General features: G+C 37.4%; 1 protein-coding gene across 1 annotated transcript in view; it reads left to right on the plus strand.

Moving 5' to 3' along the window:
* FBN2 (fibrillin 2) overlaps positions 1-22030 on the plus strand; it is a 239082-nt gene that overhangs the window by 89555 nt on the left and 127497 nt on the right.

Consider the following 22030-nt stretch of genomic DNA (forward strand, 5'->3'; position numbering starts at 1 on the left):
TTATGTTTTTTCTTGTCTTAGCTGCAACTAGGACTTCCAGTACTATGTTGAATAAAACTGGTGAGAGTGAACATCCTTACCTTGTTCTTAATCTTAGGAAAAAAGTTTTCAGTTTTTTACCATTGACTAGGATATTAGCTGCGTTTTTTTTTTTTTTTAATGTGTGGTCTTTATTATGCTGAGATTTGTTCCCTCTAAACCCACTTTATTGAGAGTTTTTATTATGAATGGTTGTTATATTTTGTCACATGCTTTTTTTACATCTGTTGAGATGATCACTTGGTTTTTATCCTTTCTCTTGTTAATGTGATGTATCACATTGATTGATTTTCAAATATTGAACCATCCTTGCATCCCTGGAATAAATCCCATTTGATCATGGTAAATGGTTTTTTTAAAGTATCATTGAATTTGGTTTGCTCATTTTTTGTTGAGGATTTTTTGCATCTGTGTTCATCACGGATATTATCCTGTGGTTCTCTTTGTAGTATCTTTGTCTCACTTTGGTATCAGGGTAATGCTGTCCTTATAGAATGAATTTGGAAGTTTTCCTTCCTCTTCAATGTTTTTGAACAGTTTGAGGAAAATAGGTATTAATTCTGTTAATTATTGGTAGAATTCACCTGTGAAGCCATCTGGTCCTAAACTTGGGTTTGTTGGGAGTTTTTTGCTTACTGATTCAACTTTATTACTAGTAATCAGTCTGTTCAAGTTTTCTACTTCTTCCTGTTTCAGTTTTGGAAGATTGTATGTTTCTAGGAATTTATCCATTTCTTCGAGGTTGTCCAATTTGTTGACATATAATTCTCTTAATTCTATTACATAATTCATATACATAACATTCTCCTGTAATCCTTTGTTTTTCTCTGGTGTCAATTGTTATTTATCCTCCTTCATTTCTGATTTTATTTATTTGAGTCCTTTCTCTCTCTCTCCCTCTTTTTTTTTTTTTTTTGATGCATGTGGCTGAAGGTTTATCAATTTTGTTTATACTTCCAAAGAACCAGCTCTTGGTTTCATTGATCTTTTATGGTTTTGGGGGTTTTTTTTTAGTCTCTATTTCATTTATTTTTGCTTTGAACTTTATGATCCCTTCTTTGTACCAGCTTTGGGCTTTATTGGTTTTTCTTTTTCTAACCCTGTTAGGTTAGGTTAGGTTGTTTATTTGAGATTTTTCTGGTTTCTTGAAGTAGGCTCGTATTGTTGTAAACATCCCCCTTAGAACTGCTTTTGCTTTGTCCCAAAGATTTTGTGTTTTCATTTTTCTGAATTAAGGCCCATTCCTCAAGACACTTGTGAGGTACTCTAAATGCAGAACCTTTCCAGATCAAGGGCTGACAAACTTATTCTGTAAAGGGCCAGATAATCAATATTTTTAGATATGGAAGTCACTCTGTTGGAGATATGCAACTTAGCCACCATGGTGCAAAAACAGCCATAGATAATAAATACATAAACAAATGAGTGTGGCTGTGTTCTAATGGAACTTTACTTATAAAACCAGGCAATGGGTATAGTTTGCCAAGTCCTGTTGTTCATTATGACTGTTCTTGCCCTATTTCAAATAGTCTGTCCCCTAGTAATTTTGCAGCTACTTTCTTAGTGACTGGCTAGATGATGGATCATTCACACATTTTATTTTAATAGTTATATTAAAAAGTTGTAAGAAAAAATGTGTGTTTATGGATGTTATTCCTGAAAATATTGGTTAGAACAAAGTTAATATTAATTCTTTTATAAAGACTTTATCCTTTTAGAGTAGTGATAGTAACAAAATTGGGAGGACAGTACAGAGATTTGCCATATACTCCCTGACTCAATACATGGGTAGCTTCTCCCTTTATCAACGTCCCCCACCAGAGTGGTACATTTATTACAATTGACGAACATACACTGACACACTGTTAATCCCCAAAGTCCATAACTTACATAAGGGTTTACTTCTAATGTATGTTTTTTGGATTTGCAAAGATGTATAATGATATGTATATCTCATTATGATGTCAGACAGAGTATTTTTGCTAGCCTAAAAATCTTTCCGTGTTAACTTTTTAAAATGAGTACAAATAGAAATGTATTAAGTAAAAAGTAATATAGGTGATTCAAGGATATAGAAATAGGTATAGAAATGTGGCTCCTTAATGACTAGAGTTTGGGAAATGACATTGTCAAATTTATTATCATTACCATCAGAGAGCTATTTGACTTCCAAAAATAAATGTACTCCAGACAGGAACTCTGGGTTGCCATTGTGTTTGTCAGAGAATTCCAAGGGGAAAGGAATGGCCGACTATGATCAAAATAAATATAGCTCTATTATCTTTCTTTGCAAGTCTACCTTTTTTCAGTTACTACCTTCTGTTCTTCCTACCCTTCTTTATAGTACTGCTTTTTTTCTAATCTTGTCTACTATCACCTAGACTGCAGTTAGAAACCTGATAGTTCCTGAAATTAGAAGAAAGAAAATTCTCTGAACATCATTAACATCATTCCAGGTTGTTTTACTCTGATGCCTCTCCCTCTAAACTATGGGACATGGATCAGTGCAGCCCTTTAAGGAAAAGGGAGGTGCATGCTGTTGTAGTCAGTGTCTTGTTTTTAAAATATAATTTTTCAAAAAAATAAAAATATGAGCAAATTCTTTCTAAAATTACTGCTGTATGCTTAGACATAAGTAGGTTCTGTTTTAACATGAAGGCATATAAGAAAGCACTCTCAGTGATATTTAGAAAAAATATCGTGGGTTACTTTCTTGTTCTGTTGGGTTATAAGCACAACAGATTTGAGGCTCTTTAAGATATTTTTTAATAGAAAACATTTGAAGTCTGCTAAAAAAAGTTATCATCCAATACTTTAGTAAAACCATATTGTGAATATTTTGTTGTAGGCTTAGAAAATTAATTCAACTTAACAAACTCATAGAATACAACTATTCAAAATTAGATTATCATAATTTTCCTCCCACATGGAATATTTTGCCTTAATTTACCATGATAGAAAAAATATTTTTCATCATTAATAAAAAAAACAGGAAATATAGCATTCTGGCATTTAGTTGAAGTTTGATTTTACATTTTAAAATATTTTCTATATGTTTATTTTCCTTGTAGCTTCAAGTTGGAATATTTTTGGTCTCTTCTTTATTCACAAATTATATTGCATCTTACAAAACTCCTTTTTTGTACTAGCATATATAATCTATTTGTAGTTGCTAGTTAATAGAATATTAATATTTCTGCCCAGAGTCAAGAATCTGTGCAGATCTCATGAATATAATGTATTCTAAACTCTTCTCTTTAAGAAGGTAATTACAATTTCATTATGTTGTTCTTTTAGGAATGTTCGTATACTATATATAACTGCTGTCTTTATCATTTGCATAACTTTTGAGTGATAGGAGTAAGCTAAGGGACAAGAGAAGGGGGGAAAGAGGAAGGAGAGATTTTTCTGCCTTCAGTGACTCATCCCTCACCTCCAGGCTGTGTAAAAAGAGAAGATCCTTAAAGAGATCAAAGAGAACAGTAGTAAGGATCTTTTTTGAAAAGTGTTGTCCATGAACTAGAGTTTTGGAGGGACGAATATCTGTGGCGCCTGGCTCATCTCTGAAAAGTCTCAGTTCTGCATTTCCTGAGTTTGAAAGGCATAGGATACATTTTCCCATCCGTCAGGCGAGGACCTCAGAGAAAGGAAATGGGTTATGTAGTCTTGGGATGGTGTCTGCCTGTGTGGACTCCTACAGAGTGGTTGACCCTAGCATGGGGATAAACTGTCAGTAACCTGGGGCTGGTGGGAGAATTGGAGGTGGCCAGAAAGAGGAGGTGTCCCAGGATGGATGGCAAGAAGTGGGAGACCCGCACCACTGGGAGATTTCCCAAGATATCAGTAAAATCCTTAGGCTTTGTAGGTGCCATGCCCAGAGGGCATATTTTCTGAATGAAAAATAGTTACTGAGGGGTGCCTGGGTGGCTCAGTCATTAAGCGTCTGCCTTCGGCTTAAGGCATGATCCCAGGACCCTGGGATCGAGCCCCGCATTGGGCTTGCTCCGCTGGCTTGTGTTCCCTCTTTCGCTGGCTGTCTCTCTCTCTCTCAACTAAATAAATAAAATCTTAAAAAAAAAAGAAAGAAAGAAAGAAAAATAGTTATTGAGTTCCTGGCACACTTCAGTACTCTGAGAATAGAGTAGTGAACAAACAGATAAAATCCTTGCTGTTGTGCAAGTTACTTTAGAAACAAGGGACAGACAATAGACAACTAAAATCTACACTGTCAGATGTGATAAGACCACCAGAAAAACAAAGCAGGATGAGAGCCTATAGAAGGCTGATGGGGGTGTGAAGGAGGTGAGGGAACCAAACTGAAAGAATTCCTGCCAGGAACCAACCAAGGCAGCAGCCCTGAGACGTGGGGATCCCCAAGGTGCAGAGTGGACGTGCAGAGGCCAGTGTGACTGGTGCAGGATGGCATGGAAGAGACTAATCAGCCGAACAGAAGAGTGACAGATTTGACCTTCATTTTGAAAAATTTGCTATGGCTTCTGAGTGGTAAAAAGATAATAAGGGAACAAATGTGCAAGTTGGGAGACCGGTCAGGAGGCTGCTGCCATAGTCTAAGTGAGCTGTGATGGTAGCCTGGACCAGGGGTTTATTGGCAAAAGTGATGAGAGGTGGTTGAATTCCAAATGGATTTTGCAGGTTGAGCCAGCGGAATTTATTGACAGGTGGCTTGTGGAGTAAGAGAAGAAAAGAATCAAGTAATTCTGAGGTTTTTGGAACTGTAAGGATAAAGTTGCCATTAACTGAGATGAAGTATGTTCTATGGGTAGAACGTAGTTGGGGGGAAAGTTATCAGGAGCTCTGCTTTAAAATGGTTAATTTGAAATACCTGCTGGACATCCTGGTAGACATTTGTAGTTGCATGTACCATTCAAGTTCAGGGGCAAGGTCAAGGCTGACATTATAAATTTGGGAGCCTTCAACTTACAGTTGATATTTAAAGGCATGGGAATACATGAGAACATAAAGGGAGTGTTTTGATGGAGAAGTCCGAAGGCTAAGTTCTCAGATACTTCAACACTTAGAGGTCCAGGAGATGAGAAAGAACCAGAGAGAAGACTGAAAAGGAAAAGTCTGTTAGATCACACTTTCACCATCCGAGTAAGATCTTTGTTACTAGTAACTATCCTCTCTCCTTCCCCTGCAAACTTGAAAATGCTTGTTACTAGTTAGGGAAGTAGGAGTTAGAAGAAAGAAGACAAAAGACAACCATGTTCTCTCCATCACTGAAGGCTTATAAGCCCAGGACAGGCTGAAGCTGAGGAGGAGAAGAAGTTTCAATTGCATGAGAGATTAGAGCTGTGTGATTGTTGGATTCGAGTGGAGATTTTGTTCATCCAAAAAGGATGGGATAACCTGTGGGAACTTCATGAGATTTCTTAGGGTCAAGGAAGAATGGGTAAAAAGAAACTGCAAAATGGCAGTGGGAGATAATAAAGTTGCTTTGTGCTTCACCTTAGTGGTTTCAAATACTCATTGCTATATATTCTATCAGTTTACATGAATCTGTTAAAAACATTTATAACTTCATGACTTATACTTGACTTTTGCATAAAACATCAAACAGGTGCTCTGAGTAATGTAAGGAAAAGGGAATTGAAACATGAAGGTCTTTCACAGTCCTGGTGAAGGACCCCTGAGGTGTTCTGGTATCTTTGAAAATTGCCCAGGTAACTTCCTCTGAATAAGCAGCAATTCTGTCCTGTACCATAAAGCAGTCATTTAAGTGTGTAATGTGAATGTGTCTGTACTCCATTATCCCAGATATGGTGGGACCCCAGTGAGGTCTTGTCACAGTCTTGGTGAGCCTATCCAGTCAGACGTTTTGAATCTGCTACTTCATGCAGAGAGTGCTGGTGGATGTCTGATTAAATTTATGTGACTCCACCACCCTCATGAGCGGATCACAGTGTGTACTTTCCAGGCTGACTCACACATCCACACCTACATGACCATTTTGTGCATATACACAGATACGTGTGTATAGTTCAGTGTGTTTGAAGTTACTTATGTATGTAAACTGAACGTGTATGGATATAACCTCCCAGTTGAATAAGGAAATCAACCAAATCCAAGAAAATATAACTGTACCAATTTGAGGATTAACTTTATAAGAATTGTACATAGTATGTCTTAGTAATGCACTTAGTAAAAAGTGCATACCACCTTTTTTGAGTTTCCTTTTCTTTTTTTTAAGATTTTATTTATTTGAGGGGCACCTGGTGGCTCAGTCGTTAAGCGTCTGCCTTTGGCTCAGGGCGTGATCCCAGGATCCTGGGATCCAGCCCCACATCGGGCTCCTCCTCAGGGAGCCTGCTACTTCCTCTCCCACTCCCCCTGCCTGTGTTCCCTTTCTTGCTGGCTGTCTTTCTCTCTGTCAAATAAATAAATAAAATCTTAAAAAAAAAAGATTTTATTTATTTGAGAGAGAGAGAGAGCACGAGAGGTGCGAGGAGTAGAGGGAGAGTAAGAGGGACAAGCAGGCTCTCCACTGAGTAGGGAACCTAATGCGGGGCTCAGTCCCAGGACCCCAAGATCATGACCTGAGCAGAAGTCAGATGCTTAACTGGCTGAGCCACCTGGGTACCCTGGGTGTATTTCTTTGTATGGTAATGATGGGATTCAGGGCAGACCACCCCAAAAAAATACCACTTTAGCATATTGGTTATTTTGAATTAAAATTAATTTAAGAAACAGCAGTAGGAGAGGGACACTCTGACTCTCTTTTATACCTTTGAAAGCAGGAAATAAATTCCCCTTCCAACCTGGAGGGTGGAAGGCATTCTTATCTCCAGACGGAAGATTCAGGGCCAAGAAGCTATATAAACAAACTTTGTTATTTCGTCATTAATTTGCTACTCCAAACCCCAGCCCCTTTCTCGGATCTTCACAAATAATGTTCCTTTGTTTAAAAGGTATAAAAAGCTGCCTTTTTTGGTCACTTCTTTGAGTCTCCTATTTCTATGGATTCCCTTACATAAGAAATTAGTTTTTCTCCTATTAATCTCTCTTACGTTAATTATTAAGCCAGCCAAAGAATGTAGAAGGGAATAAGGGAAAAGTTTTTCTCCCCTGCAGTAGTATGAAAAGCACAGAGATTAATGAATATTTGTATGATAATTCTATTATGGAATGTAGGACAGGTTTCTTTTTTCTTTTAATGCCATTTATTCAGAAGATTCAAAATAAATAACTGGATGCATCATTAGATTATTGATAAAAGATCAAGATTTCTTAAATTAAGGTTCTTACTGCATTAAGCCAAAATACTTTTTGAAATCCTGAGGGTTTTATGATTATATCTCAACATACTGATGCTTAACAAGAAAAAAATGGGAACAGAAAATATTAAATTCTTGCATTTTTGCCAAGTCCAAATGGTTATAGTAAATTTAACTTTGGAATTTCCTGACTTTCATGTTGTTGAAATTGTAGGTTTTTACCCAACATTAAAGGAGCCTTTCATTTTAATTTCCCTATATTGAACATTTTTCAGGTAATTGTGGAAGGCAAGAAGGATGGGAAGAAATAAGGCTTCTGGAGAACATAGTTTTAACAGCTCACCGCTTAGTTGTTAAGAATTTTCTCCTACAGAAGCTCAATATCCTCATTTTAAGTCTTTAGTATTTTAGAACTTGTAAACGATTTGGTCTTACTCATCTTGGGCTAGAGAAGGGCAAAAAATGTGTCTACCCTGAGTAAATTGAAAAAAAGAGAAAAAGGAGAGGAAAAGCCACTGCTGGTAAATAGCTACGCTTCCCAAGAAATATTTGGGGATGCAGACCAAAAATTTAAGCTTATATTGTTTGACTATGTTATCAGTAATTTCTACGTCTTTTGAAATAGAAATAGCTTTCCAGCTGTTTTAATCTTAAAAAACACTGTGATGGAACTGCCTCTTGCCGCTGTTATTTCGTGCCTGAGTTACTCCAAATTAGCGTTTAGAAAGATGCAGTATTGATTTCAGGCCAAAAGGGAACCATTCATTACATGGCTTCAGAAGTAACCTTAAAAAAAAAAAAATGCCATTATCATGCCTAAACAGACAAAAAACCTCTTAAGTGAGAAGTCCCTTTAGTGCTCATTAGTGTTAACACCCAGACTATTGTAAATGTACTTCCTTAGATCAATAACAAGAAGAGAGAGGGACCAAGAAGGAATATATATAATCGTACTACAGTAAAACTGTTAGATGACACAAAAATATTGACAGTGTATGATAGACAACATCTCTATACATACATCTGTAATATACAGTGGATCATGAGGCTTTCCATCATCCTAAAAAAAAAATCTTTACCTTTCCGTCTTCATCTCAAGTTCCTGCCCTCTCTTTTCCTTCTTTTTCACGTCAGACCTTGGAAGTATCTACAGTTAAGCTCTACTTTCTGTATTCTGCCTTATTCTAGAACCCTCTGTCATCTGTGCAGTATCCTCTCTAGTCAAGTGAAACTAATTTCATCAAGATCACCAGGTGGACTTTCCCCATTCCTTATCTTCCTAACATACCTGAAGAAAAAAAATCATCTACATGCAGTTACTCCCCTCCAAATAGAGTGCCTGTATCTGTCTCCTGTTTCCTACCTTCCTGCACCGCTGCCTAGTCGTCCTGTCCCCCACCCCGGTTACCTCAGCCTCTACATGCACAGACTGGGTCTGTAGCTCCCCACACCTACCCTGCGTGTCCCTTAGCAGTGCTTCCCATATACCTCCTCACAATCCTAAATCTAGGGGGCCACTCTTGATGCTTCCCTCTCCTGACAGGACTTTCTTTTTAAAGATTTTATTTATTTATTTGTTTGTTTGTTTGTTTGTTTGTTTATTTAAGAGAGCGCATGCACCCAAGTGGGGGGAGGGACAGAGGGAAAGAATCTCAAGCTGACTCCCTGCTGAGCACAGAGCCTGACTCAGTTTCAGGACCTAGAGATCATGACCTGGGCTGAAACCAAGAGTCTTCCACTTAACTGGCTGAGCCACCCAGGTGTCCTCCCTCCCTTTATCACCAAGACTTTTGGGTGGATTGTGCTTCCTAAATGTATTTTGAATTTAATATATTTTGAATTTATCCACTCTTCTTGTGCCTTCATCCCCATTGTCTCTTTTAGTGAGACAATTACTGCGCTTTCTTTGGGATCTTCCTACCTCTTACTTGTTCCACTGTGGTCCTTTCTTCACATTGTGGCCACAGTGATCTTTCCAGACATGTTTGGCCATGTCACTCCTCTGTTTGAGTCCCGCAGTTTCTTGATAAAGTTCCTAAATGACCATCCTCTCCTTACCTCTCTAGCTTCATTTCTTTCCACACACTCTGTGATTCTGGCCCGTTAACATTCACATAGTTCCTCAAATAAATCATGCTCCCTCTTGCCTCATCTTTCCCTCTGCCTGGAAAACAGTATTCCATTTTCATCTTCATACTCTGGTGTGTGCCTGTTTATCTAACGTGTTTTAGTGTGACTGCGAATGTCCGGTGGAAATCTTTTTTGACCCGTTTCTCTTCTGTGTTTCCCTTTCACCCTGCACTGCTCATTCTTTAGTGTTTACCACACCACATTGTCATGGAATATCATTCGATTTCTTGGCCACCACCACCAGCTGGGGAAGAAGCCCAGCAAACCCCTGGTTTCAGCTCTACTCATTGCTTTGCAATTCTATTTGTGGTCCAAGGAAACATTTATCTTGTGTTTTGGAACCAGCTGGGTCTTCTGTTTCCTCTTTTTGTATGTCATCTGTCATGGTTATGTGTTTGTAGTAGAAAGGGAGTACCAGGGAGTCTTTCTTTTTTTTTTTAAGATTTTATTCATTTGAAAGAGGGACAGAGCACAAGCAGGGGGACTGGCAAAGGGAGGGGGGAAGGCTGGCTCTCCGCTGAGCAGAGAGCCGGATGTGGGGCTCAATCCTAGGACCCCGGGATCCCGACCTGAGCCGAAGGCAGATGCTTAACTGACTAAGCCACCCAGGCACTCCAGAGAGCGTCTTGACTAGAAGTCACAATCTGCATGTTTAGTAAGCTGTCCAGGTGACTTTTCTGTGTGCACATGAAAGTTTTGTAACATCGGTGCTCTATTTTACCTAGAGAACTGAAGCTATTTGACATGAACTTATTCAACGTCAGATTCTCTTACTACATCCTTATTTTCCATTTTCCCTGCCTTTGATGAAGTATCTTTGCATCTTTCCAGAGCAAAATGTTCCAGCTCTGAACTTTATTCTATCACCTTTCTAGACTCCAAACTCTTGCCATTTATTAGCTCAGTTTCTAGCTTGTATCTCTTCTCTTTCCTGACTTTCTCTCTTATCTACAATCAAGCCCATCCTAAACCAAATTAACACAAAACCTCTTTCTTCTGTCTCTTTATTCTCCTGTCAGTATTGTTTCTTTCCTTCTTCACTATAAAGTTTCCTAAAAGTCTATACCAGTGATCTCAACTTCTACTCCACCAATTATTTCTTATCCTTTTGTAAAATTGCCTTTGTTCTCATGAATCCCTCATAGCATTTACTATTCTTGGTTACCCTGTTTTCATTCCTTGAGGTCTTAGTTTCCTACCGCTGCTGTAATACATTCTCAAAAATTTAGTGACTTAAACCACAGATTTATTATTTTATATTTTTGGAAATCAGAAGTCCAAAATAGGTCTCACCAGGCTGAAATGATGGTGTAGGCAGGTCTGCATATTCCTTCCAGAGTGTCTAGGGGAGAATTCATTTTCTTTACTTTTCCATCTTCTAGAAATTTCCTTCATTCTTGGCTGCTTCTTTCCATCTTCAAAGCTAGCAGTGCAGCATCTTCAAATCTCTCTTCGAACCTGACACATTTGCCTCATCTTCCACTTACCAGGACTCTGTTACATTGGACCCAGGACTAGATAATCCAGGATTATCTCCCCGAGGGATTAGCAGTCTTGATTCCCTTTTGGCATATGAACTCACGTAGTCACAGATTCCCAGGATTAGGACTGTGACATCATTGGTGAGCCATTATTTTGCCTGTCACATTTGACTTCTTTAAAATTTAAATCAGGAGCGCCTGGGTCCGTGCAGTCATTTGAGAGTCCAACTCTTGGTTTCAGCTCAGGTCGTGATCTCAGGGTTGGGAGATCAAACCCCACATTGGGCAATATGCTCGGCATGGAGTCTGCTTGATGATTTTCTCCCTGTTCCCTTTCCCCCATACTCACAAGTGCTCTTCTCTCTCTATCTCTCTCAAATGAATAAATAAATCTTTAAAAAATTTAAATTGCTTTTCAAAATAAAATTAAATCCCTTTTCAGTAATCCTGGTGACCTTTCTTTTCTTTTTTATGTTCACTTGAATCTCTTCTTTCAAATGAGTATGTCCTCTTAGAAACTGTCTTTAGGGGCGCCTGGGTGGTGCAGTCGTTAAGCATCTGCCTTTGGCTCAGGGCGTGATCCTGGCGTTCTGGGATTGAGCCCCACATCAGGCTCCTCCATTGGGAGCCTGCTTCTTCCTCTCCCACTCCCCCTCTTGTGTTCCCTCTCTCACTGGCTGTCTATCTCTGTCAAATAAATAAATAAAATCTTAAAAAAAAAAAAGAAAGAAACTGTCTTTGGCATCTTCTCTTATGTTCTCTTCTTTATATTCTCTGTTTAACTGATTTTATTCACATTGATGGTTTCAACTATCTTTATCCATAGCTGCCGATCCCTTTATAAAGATCTACCCTGGATTTTCAGCTATTTTCTAGATACTGCTAGCTCAGAATGTTAATGATGAAACCATCGACTTTCCCAAAAATATCTTTCCTTAATTTTACTAATTTTGTTAATATTAGTTCAGTAATGAAATCTTACTGTCCCTTTCTCTTAGTCTTACCTTTACTTTCAGGATGTTTCTTCCGTTTAGTGTTTCCTTTCTTAGTCCCCCCTCATTAACTGGAGCTTGGACTATGTTATTACCTCTGCTCTCCCTGCCCTGTTCTTACCTTAGCCCTGTTCTTCATCAACATTGGCAGATACATTTACCAAAGGTAAAATTATTTTTATTAAGTTTTTAATTTTAATTCCAGTATAGTTAGCATACAGTGTTACATTAGTTTCAGGCATACAATATATGATTCAACAATTCTATGCATTATTCAGTGCTCATTGTGATAAGTGTACTCTTTAATTCCCAACAAAAGTGAAATTTTTACTCTTTCCCTGCTTTGTGATTTAGGTGCTCCTCATTGCTACAAAATAAGTTTAGATTCCTGAGGATGGCATTCTGATTTTCCAGTTGTATCTTCCACTCCCTTATAAATACTCTCAGCTCATGGGAAACTGTTCATCCCTCAGCCATACTTTTTAATTGGTAACCTCTGTACTTTGGCTCATAGTGTTTTCTCTGTCTGAAAGAACTTCTGCCATCTTCTCTCCATACTGAAGCTCTGCTCCATGCTTTAGGGTTATTACTACTGTGTCCTTCAGGAGCTTTTCCTTGTTCTCATAATTGAATTGAGATAGTATATTTTTAGTCTCCTCTGGTGGGATCCACTATATTGTGCCTTGTTTTACATTTATGTAATAGATTATACTTCTGTACTAGATTATAATACTTTACTCCTTCATAGATAATAAATTCATTTTCCCCTGCTCTTCCCCTATGATCCTCTGCTTTGTTTCTCAAATTCCACATATCAGTGAGATCATATGATAATTGTCTTTCTCTGATTGACTTATTTCACTTAGCAAATAATGAAACAAGATAAAACCAGAGAGGGAGACAAACCATAAGAGACTTTTAATCTCAGGAAACAAACTGAGGGTTGCTGGAGTGAAGGGGTTGGGGGGATGGGGTGGCTGGGTGATGAACACTGGGGAGGGTATGTGTTTGTGGTGAGCACTGTGTATTGTGTAAGACTGATGAATCATAGACCTATACCCCTGAAACAAATAATACTTTATATGTTAATAACAAAAAAATAATAAAAAAATAAATTTAAAAAATAGGTAATAAATTCATAGAGGGCCAGGCTCCTGGTATTTCTCATCCCCTTTCCCTTCCCCCATTCCATTTTCAGAAGCTCTAACCCAGGTGGGAAAAAGAGAGAGGATTGGTTTTCATTCTATACCCAGCTTCCACTGGCAGGTGGGAGGTATACTCCAGGTTGTACCACTAGTGGTTGTCCAAGGGCAACAACTCTAGTTTGCTCAAAGAGCAGAGGTTCCATTCATGAAGGGGTATACTGAGAATACAGGAGCTGCCGTCTCCTTTCCCTAATACCTGCTGGTAGAGCAGATGCATCACTCTAGGTAAAGTGAGTCCTTGCACCAGTATCCCTGCAGTGCCCAAGGAAAAGGCAGATCATGAGGACTAAGAGATCCTTAGCTCTGCCTGAAGGGACAACTTTATTTGGAACAGAGAATGGAGTACTCTATACCTAAGGGCACTATCATACACAGTAGAAATTTTGGTGGGAGACAATTAAGAGGAGGCTAGTAACCCAATGATTCAAGCAAAATGGTAGCACAGCCAGAAATTTAATAGAGAGAATTAGGGAAAGAGTCCAGAAGAGCCCTCTTAGGATCCCAGTCAACTCTGAGGTTTGAGAAGGCTGTGGTATGTGCTAGGTTGCACCCACTCAGGAACAGAGTGTCAGACTTGAAAGCATTCCTCAATCACCACACACACCCATCAATGCAGGGCAGAGGCCTCACTGACACAAAAGGCTTCAACACAACCTCTGACCAAATAGTGAATAATTTAAGCTACTCTGACCAAGGAGTAACTCCTAGGGAGCCAGGCTTAAAAATCATAGCACAGATGTTCCTGCCCATGTGAAATTACATGCATGCCCAAAGCTCTACCCTCTCAAGTGAGATCAGAGAGGGGACTTCCAAACTACTGTTCCTTGGCAATACATGGGGCAAAAAAACCCATTCTCTTTGAACTGTGATAACATCCTCTATGCCATGTGCATATCCAGCAGTAACTGGCTAAGGGGCTTAAGTACATTTGACCAATCAGTACCTTGCATAGTCTACAGAAGACAAACTTTAAAATAAAAAAATACAGATAGGTTCAAGATTAAAAGATGAAAAAAAGATATATTATGCAAACCACAAACAGAATGGCTAAACAACTATCAGACAAAATAGATTTTAAATAAAAAATGTTACTAGTGGTAAAGAGGAACATGTCCTAGTGATAAAAGGATTAATCCATCAGAGTTATAATGGTTATAAAAATACATATGCTCCTAACAACAGATCCCCAAATACATGAAGCAAAACTGACAGAATTGAAGGGAGAAATAGTTTATCAGTAATAGTGGAAAATTTAATACCCTGCTTTCAGTTATGAATACAGTAATACAACAGTGAGGCAGAAGATCAACAAGGAACTAGAATAATGGACAACATGATAAGCTAATTAGATCTCGTACACATCTGAAGAACACTCCACACAACAACAGCAGAATATGTATTCTTGAAATCACATAGAACACTTTCCACAACAGACCATATGCTGGGCCATAAAACAAGGCTTAATAAATTTAAAAAGATTGAAGTCATGCAAAGGATGTTCCCCAACCACAATGGAATTAAATGAAATCAATAACAGACGGGAATTTGGAAAATCCACAAATATATAAAAATTAAGCAGCAGATTACTAAATAACTAGTGATACAAAGAAGAGTCACAGGGAAACTAGAAAATACTTTGAGATGAATGAAAGACAGAATATGCCAAACTTGTGAGATGCACTTAAAGTAGTCTTTGGAGGGAACTCTTTGGCTGTAAACACCATATTAAAAAGAAAGATCTCAAACCAATAACCCAATCTTCCACCCCGGAAATAAAAAAAGAACAAACTAAAGTTGGAGCAAGTGGAAGGAAGACAGTATTAAAGACAACTGAAAATAAGGAAAATTAAGCTCAGGAAACAATAGAGAATGTCAACAAAAGGAGCAGTTGATTGAAAAAATCAACAAAATTGACAATCCTTTAGTTAGACTGAACAAGAAAAAAGAAGACCCAAATTATTAATTAGAAATGAAAAAAAAAAAGGTATTACTACTGACCAACAAAAATTACCATAAAGTAGGGGCGCCTGGGTGGCACAGCGGTTAAGCGTCTGCCTTTGGCTCAGGGCGTGATCCTGGCGTTCTGGGATCGAGCCCCACGTCAGGCTCCTCTGCTGGGAGCCTGCTTCTTCCTCTCCCACTCCCCCTGCTTGTGTTCCCTCTCTCGCTGGCTGTCTCTCTCTGTCGAATAAATAAATAAAAATTTAAAAAAAATTACCATAAAGTAATACAATGACCAATTATATGCCAATAAATTAGACCGCTTAGACAAAAAGGACAAGTCCCTAGAAAGACACAAACTGCCAAAACTGTCTCTAGAAGAAATGGAAATCTGAATAGATGATAACAATGCATTATAGTAACATGGTAGAGCAGTTGTAAAGAGATCCAATTAGTACTTTAAAAATTTCCCACAAGAAAGAAAATCCCAAGCCCGGATAACTTCAGTGATAAATTCTACCTAACGTTCAAAGAATTAATATCAATATTTCCTAAATTCTTCCCCAAAATAGAGAAGGTAGAAATGTCTCCCAGTTCATTCTCTGAGGCCAGTGTCACACTGATACTAAAGCCAGACAAAGAAAACAAGAAAAAAAAAAAAAACTAGAGATGAATATTCTCATGAATATGGATGCAAATATCCTCAAGAGAATATTAGCACATGGAATCCAGCTACATATAAAAAGGATTATACATCATGATCATATATTCTTGTTATATACACATACATATTCTGGAAATGTAGGGTGGTGGTTCAGCCTCTGAAGAATCAAATTATGTAATACACCATCCAAATAATTGAATAAAAGACAAAAGCCATGCAGTCATTTCAATAGATGCAAAGAGTGCATTAAAAAAATCTGACACCGTTTCATGATAAAAAAAATGATCAACAAATTAAGAATAGAAAGAAACATCCTTAACCTGATAATGGGCATTTATGAAAACCTACAGTTAACATCATACTTCCTGGCAAAAGAACGAATGCTTCTGCCTAAAGGAGCAGTTAGGCAAAAAAAGGAAGTAGAGAATCCAGATTGGAAAAGAGGAAGTAAAACTATCTACGTGCAGATGACATGCCTTTGGTGGAGAAGATGTCAACTAAAGAGAATAAGGTATCCACTGAAGTGAAGAAGGCGTCCTCTAAAAAACTGTTAGATCCAATAAAGGAATTCAGCCAGATTGATGTTATGCAGTATCAATATATAAAAATCAATTGCACTTCCATACCTTAGCAGTGAACATTCTGAAAGTGAAACTAAGAAAAGGATTCCATTTATGATAGTATCGAAAAGAATAAAGTGCTGGGGATATATTTAACAAAGGAAGTGAATTTCGAAAAAAATTAAAGAAGTTCTAAATAAAGGAAAAGATGTCCCGTGCTTATAGATTGGAATAGTTAATAGTGTTAAGATGATAGTATTTCCCAAATTGATCTGTAGATGCAACACAATCCCTGTTGCAATACTGAGTTGCCTTTTTTTTTTTTTTTGCAGAAATGTGTAGTCTGTTCTAAAGTTCATATTGGAAATTCATATGCGAGTTACATATCAGATATAGGATGTATGTAAAGAACTCTTTCAACTCAACTATTAATAGGCAAATAACTCCATTAAAAACTGGACAAAGCAATTAAATAGATATTTCTCCAAAGAAGAAATGTAAAAGGCCAATAAGCACATGAAAATGTGCTGAACATCTTTAGTCATTAGGGAAATGCAAACCTGAACTACAGTGTGATACCACTTCACATTATTACAAGATAAAAGATAATAATAAGTCTTGGCAAGAATGTGGAGAAACTGGAACCTTCATACATTGCTAGTGGGAATTTAAAATTCTACAGGTGCTTTGGAAGACAATTTGGCAGTTCCTCAATAAATTAAACATAGAGTTACCTTATGACTGAGCGATTTCCTTTCTAGGTGTATACCCAAGTGAGATGAAAACATATGTCCACATAAAATTAGTACCCAAATGTTCATAGTAGCTTTGTCTATAATAGCCAAATAAATGGAGACAACTCGAATATCCATTAACTGATGAATGAATAGATAAAATGTGATATATCCATACACTGGAATATTACTCCGCAATTAGAAGGAATGCCACAACATTGATGAACCTTGAAAACACTATGCTAAGTGAAAGAAGCCAGTCCTGAAACACCATATATTTTATGATTCCATTTATATGAGACGTCCAGAACAGGCAAACCTATAGAGACAGATTAGTTAATAAGAGTTGTAGATCTTTTAGTTATATGTAGGTGAGTTACTCCCTAGAGCTTACAGGAAGGTAGGGAGAGTGACTACTGAAGGGATGGAGGTACTTTTAAGGGGATGAAAATATTCTAAAATTAAGTTGTAGCAATGGTTGCACAACCCTGTGAATATACTAAAAACCATTGAATTTTGCACTGTAAGTGGGTGAATTGTACCACCATAAAATACTATATTTCAGTAAAACTGTTGATGTATATATGATGGAATTCTGACAACAGTTGATACACACCATTCAAAATCTGAAAAGGGGAAAGCAAACATTAATTTTCCAATATAGCTTATTTTACCATTTCTGTAATACCTGTTGTCCTTATAAAAGCTTGAAGTAGGTAGCAGTTTATTCTGTTTAAAATTCAGTCATAAATTTAAATAACATATTAATTAATAGAAGTTCAGTGTAAAATGGAAATATACTTTTTCCTATACCAAAAAAATTATACAGAATAGACCACGTATATATAATTTCTTGACACTGATGGAAAGAAAATACAAAGACGTTTTTAAAGCAGAATTTCTTGTTTAATTTGTTCTAAGTTCTCTGTAACATAATTGTTACATGGACTACTTTATAGTATGACGTCCATATTAGAATTGACAGAATCTCTAGGGCCATGTTCTTAGAATTCAGTGATATCTGAGATCACACTTAGCACCACTTACCAAATTATTCATTATATTCTGCTTAGAGTAAGATTTACAGTAAATGTTGTAAATGTTGGTTGACAAATATGAGGTTCTGTGGTTTGGCAGTCAAATCTGTCAGATGGTTTTGCTTAGATCTAATTTTCTTAAAAAAAAAAAATCTATGTTCAGCTTCTTCAAATTACCAAGTACTTTCCAGCCCTTCTCTTTCTTTACCCTTCCATGGCACACTAAACAGCCCTCTCCTTTTGACAGTATCCATGCTGGACTTCGTTCATCATACTCTTCCTCATCTCTCCCTAATTTTTCCTTCCCAGGCTCCTATAGTGGCTTTTCTTCCTTTGGCTTTCTCTTAGAATGTAGTGGTTCTCATAATTTCCCTCCTTAAACTCAACTCTCTTCATTTACATGTCTCCTTTGCACATCTCATTTATTGCTACAACTTCAAACACAATCCACTGAGTTGGTGATAAATCACAGATGTACGTCTTTACCCCTTACGTCTTTATTGAGTTTCCAATTTGTTGCTATGCAGTTGGAATTGCTGCCCATTTCTCTCAAAAATCTCAAGTTCAAAAAGTCCAAAAACCTAGTTTCACCTTAAAATGTGTTCTTCTCTCCATGTCCCATTCGCTGTTAATAGCACTACCATTATCTCCCTTGTTAATCAGTCTAGAAGTCTAATTTATCCCGTAGCAAAGTCTGTTGATTTCTCCTTCCTCTTATCTCATGAAAATGTGTTCTCTTTCTCATCATAAACCCTATTCCATGCTCTCATCATTAATCACTAGGTGATTCATTATCTGTCCACATTACGCACAAGAATTGTCTTTCTAAAATATTGAATTGCTTATGTAATGCTCTTGTTTAATTTAAACTCCTTCATAGACACCATCAATCACCTCAGGATAAAAGCCCAAGTCCTTGGGAAGACTCTCTAGGATTCGGCCTACGGCTAACTGGCTAAGTTCATCTTCCATCAACTTCCTACCCATTCTGATACACTTTCCATGCTTCAGCTGTGCTTTCTTTTCAGATGTACTCATCCATGCTGTTTTTTTTGTTTTTGTTTTTGTTGTTCTTTATTAGTCTAAAGCTGACTGCATTCCACTTGCCACAGTAATTGGTTCAGGATTCCAGACCTTTGCCAACCAGCATATTCTCCTGGCTAGAGGAATATAGCTCAGAACATTAGGACAAAAGGGAAGGTTTGCTGGGTGCTCCTGGGAAAAATTTCCTCCCTCCTAAAAGAGAGCCACAGGAAAAGACACCCTCTCTTCCACTAGATGTCCTGGTCACAGGTCGAGCCTGGAACTGTGACAGCCATTTTGCTCCCACCAGGGAAGACAGCCTAAGGACAAAATCAAAGCATAGAGGGCATAGTTGAACACATCTCAGAGAAACTGAACAAGAGACATTGACTTAAACTAATCCTGATGTCCATGCCATATCAACTTCAGATATGCAAGCTATTAATTTTTTGGTTTATGTCCTTTTAGAGTCATTTTTCTGATATTTGCAGACAAAAGCCACCCAAACTGATAAAGTTTTAAAGATTTTAATTTTTGTTTTAGACAGAGAGAAAGAGAGCACATACATGGGAGTGGGGGAAAGGGCAGAGAGGGGAAGAGAACCTCAAGCAGACTCTGTGCTGAGCATGGAACCCAATGCCAGGCTCAATTTCATGACCCTGAGTTCATGACCTGAGCCAAAACCAAGAGTCTGATGCTTAAGTACTGAGCCACACAAGAGCCCCCACACCCCCAATAAATAAACTTAAAAAAAGTTCAAGGGAAGGTTGTTGGTGGCACATTATGTATGCTGAGGATGAATGAAACCAACTCCTTTTATTAAGACTTTGCCTTTTTCAGTGAATAGACTTACCAGCCTTAGACATACTTCTGTGTATCTTGCCAGGCGGTATATGCTTTATATTCGCAAAGATACTGCTTTCAAATCTGATTGTGACATATGATCTTGAAGAACTAATATTATAAAAGAGCTAAAGGCACACATCCTTCTTACCATAAGTATTAATGCTAAATTTAAATTTAAATTGATGGATAAATATTGGGCATGACTGCATTGAAATGCAGGGTGTTTTGATCAATTTAAAAAAAAGCACTGAATTTTTAAAATTTAGGTGGGAGTCTACCCAAAAATGAAACACATTCCCATTGTTCATATAAGATTCCTAAATGCTTTAGTATGAGCCTTTTTCATACAGTTATTTGGAATCCAACCTTCTCAGGTTCCTAGTTAATTCTAAGAATTGTGAAACATGGAGTTTTTGTACACTAAAATATTTAACACAAAAACCACAAATTTACTATCACCCCATGTGTTCTTCTCTGTTCCAGATTTTTTTTTTCCTTAAAAAAGAAAAATGTCAGACATCTTTTAGTTTTCTACTCTTTGTTCTCAGGGACAGTATTTGGAAGTAGAGTACAAAGAAGTTCTTTATTATGAAAGGAAATGCTTGGAAATAAGAATTAATGCTTAAATGAAGGACTTAAGGTTTCTGATTTTTAAGAATTTAGATCAATCCTGGGCTCCATAAGTGCCTTGACTATTGGTATGACTGTAGAGGATCAGAAGGCAGCTTGGGCTGTCTCCCCTCTGTACTGCTCTTCTGTCGTCTTCCTTCTCCTCAAGTGACGATTAGTGCATTTGGTGATTAAAGCGTAGCTCTTCTAGTTTCCTTTGTATTCTGAATCCACATTCGATTTTATTAAGATGCACGGTACTAAGATAGCAACACAAGATGCAGTAGGTCCTAATTTTGCACACACGGTTCCATTTTGTTGGATTAAATCTGATGGTAACTGCACCGCATTATGGACTTGCTTCTCATGTAGTCAATTCATGTTAGAATTCTGATCTCTCTTAGGGAATTGGTCAATTTTGATTTGTACCACTGTGCCTTCCGTGGCTAACTGCTAAGCCTCAAATGAAGATATTATTTCAGGGAATGTCTGAATCTGGTAACTTTTTTATATGAGAACATTCCAAGAAGACACACAGGCTTATAGTTATTTCATGACATAGCCTGTAGGCAAGAGTAACTTGTCAGAATAAATGGGGGAAAAAAGAAGGATTAGATCAATGGAGGAATTCAAGAAAGGCATTGCCAACCATTTTTTAAATTGTAGGGTTTAAAATTTCTTTCCTTATATTTACAAGAATATAATTTTTTCTTGTTTTTTATTGATACATTAAAAAATAAATATGCAACTTAAAAAAACTCAAAAGAAACTAAAAGCTCAGGTTTGCTTTTCTGTAATCTTTATGTTTATGACTTTTAAATCCTTTTCTGTATTCAGTGGTCTTTGCTAGCTCTGCGCCTTAAAGAAGATGGCCAACTCCTAGGCATCTGTGGCTGGATTTCCCTCACAATTGCTCATTTCCTCTTAAATGTATTAGCAATTAGGTTCCGGTGTACTCGATTGTAGTTTTGTTTGACTTTCCACCTCTCTCTGCTTACTGAACTAAAAGAAAAACACATTAATGCTTATATAAATGGCCAGGTTTTCTGCTTAAATGAAAGTTTAAAAGAAAGCAGACCTTTCATGAATGTGCAAGGGAATAGACTAGTCCAGGCATTGAGTAAGCACAACGGGTTAAGTGCAGGGAGGTACAATAGGAAAACTGGACAACCCCAGTTTTGCCCTCTGCCATGTTTCTGTATTATTTTAAATTTAAAGTTAATTCCCAGAATGTCAGATATACCCATATTCAAATATAAATACAAAAACATGTCCTGAAGCCAAATAGAAAAAAAAAAATTAACTTGCTACCATCCATTGCTTCAAATAATTAACATGAAAACCAGCTGTAAATTTTAGATGTATTCTGTTATTCCACATTTTAAAATGTAATCCCTATACATGTTTTTTAAAGGCTATAGTAGAATAATTTCCTAATTGATATAGAATAGAAACTAAAACATTGACATCTTTACTTATTTTCCATTTAAATTGCATTTGTCGGGGGGAGAAAAGGATATAGAGTTTTGCTTTA

Source organism: Ursus maritimus, unplaced genomic scaffold (genome assembly GCF_017311325.1).
Source record: "Ursus maritimus isolate PB19 unplaced genomic scaffold, ASM1731132v1 scaffold_5, whole genome shotgun sequence".
NCBI lineage: Eukaryota > Metazoa > Chordata > Mammalia > Carnivora > Ursidae > Ursus > Ursus maritimus.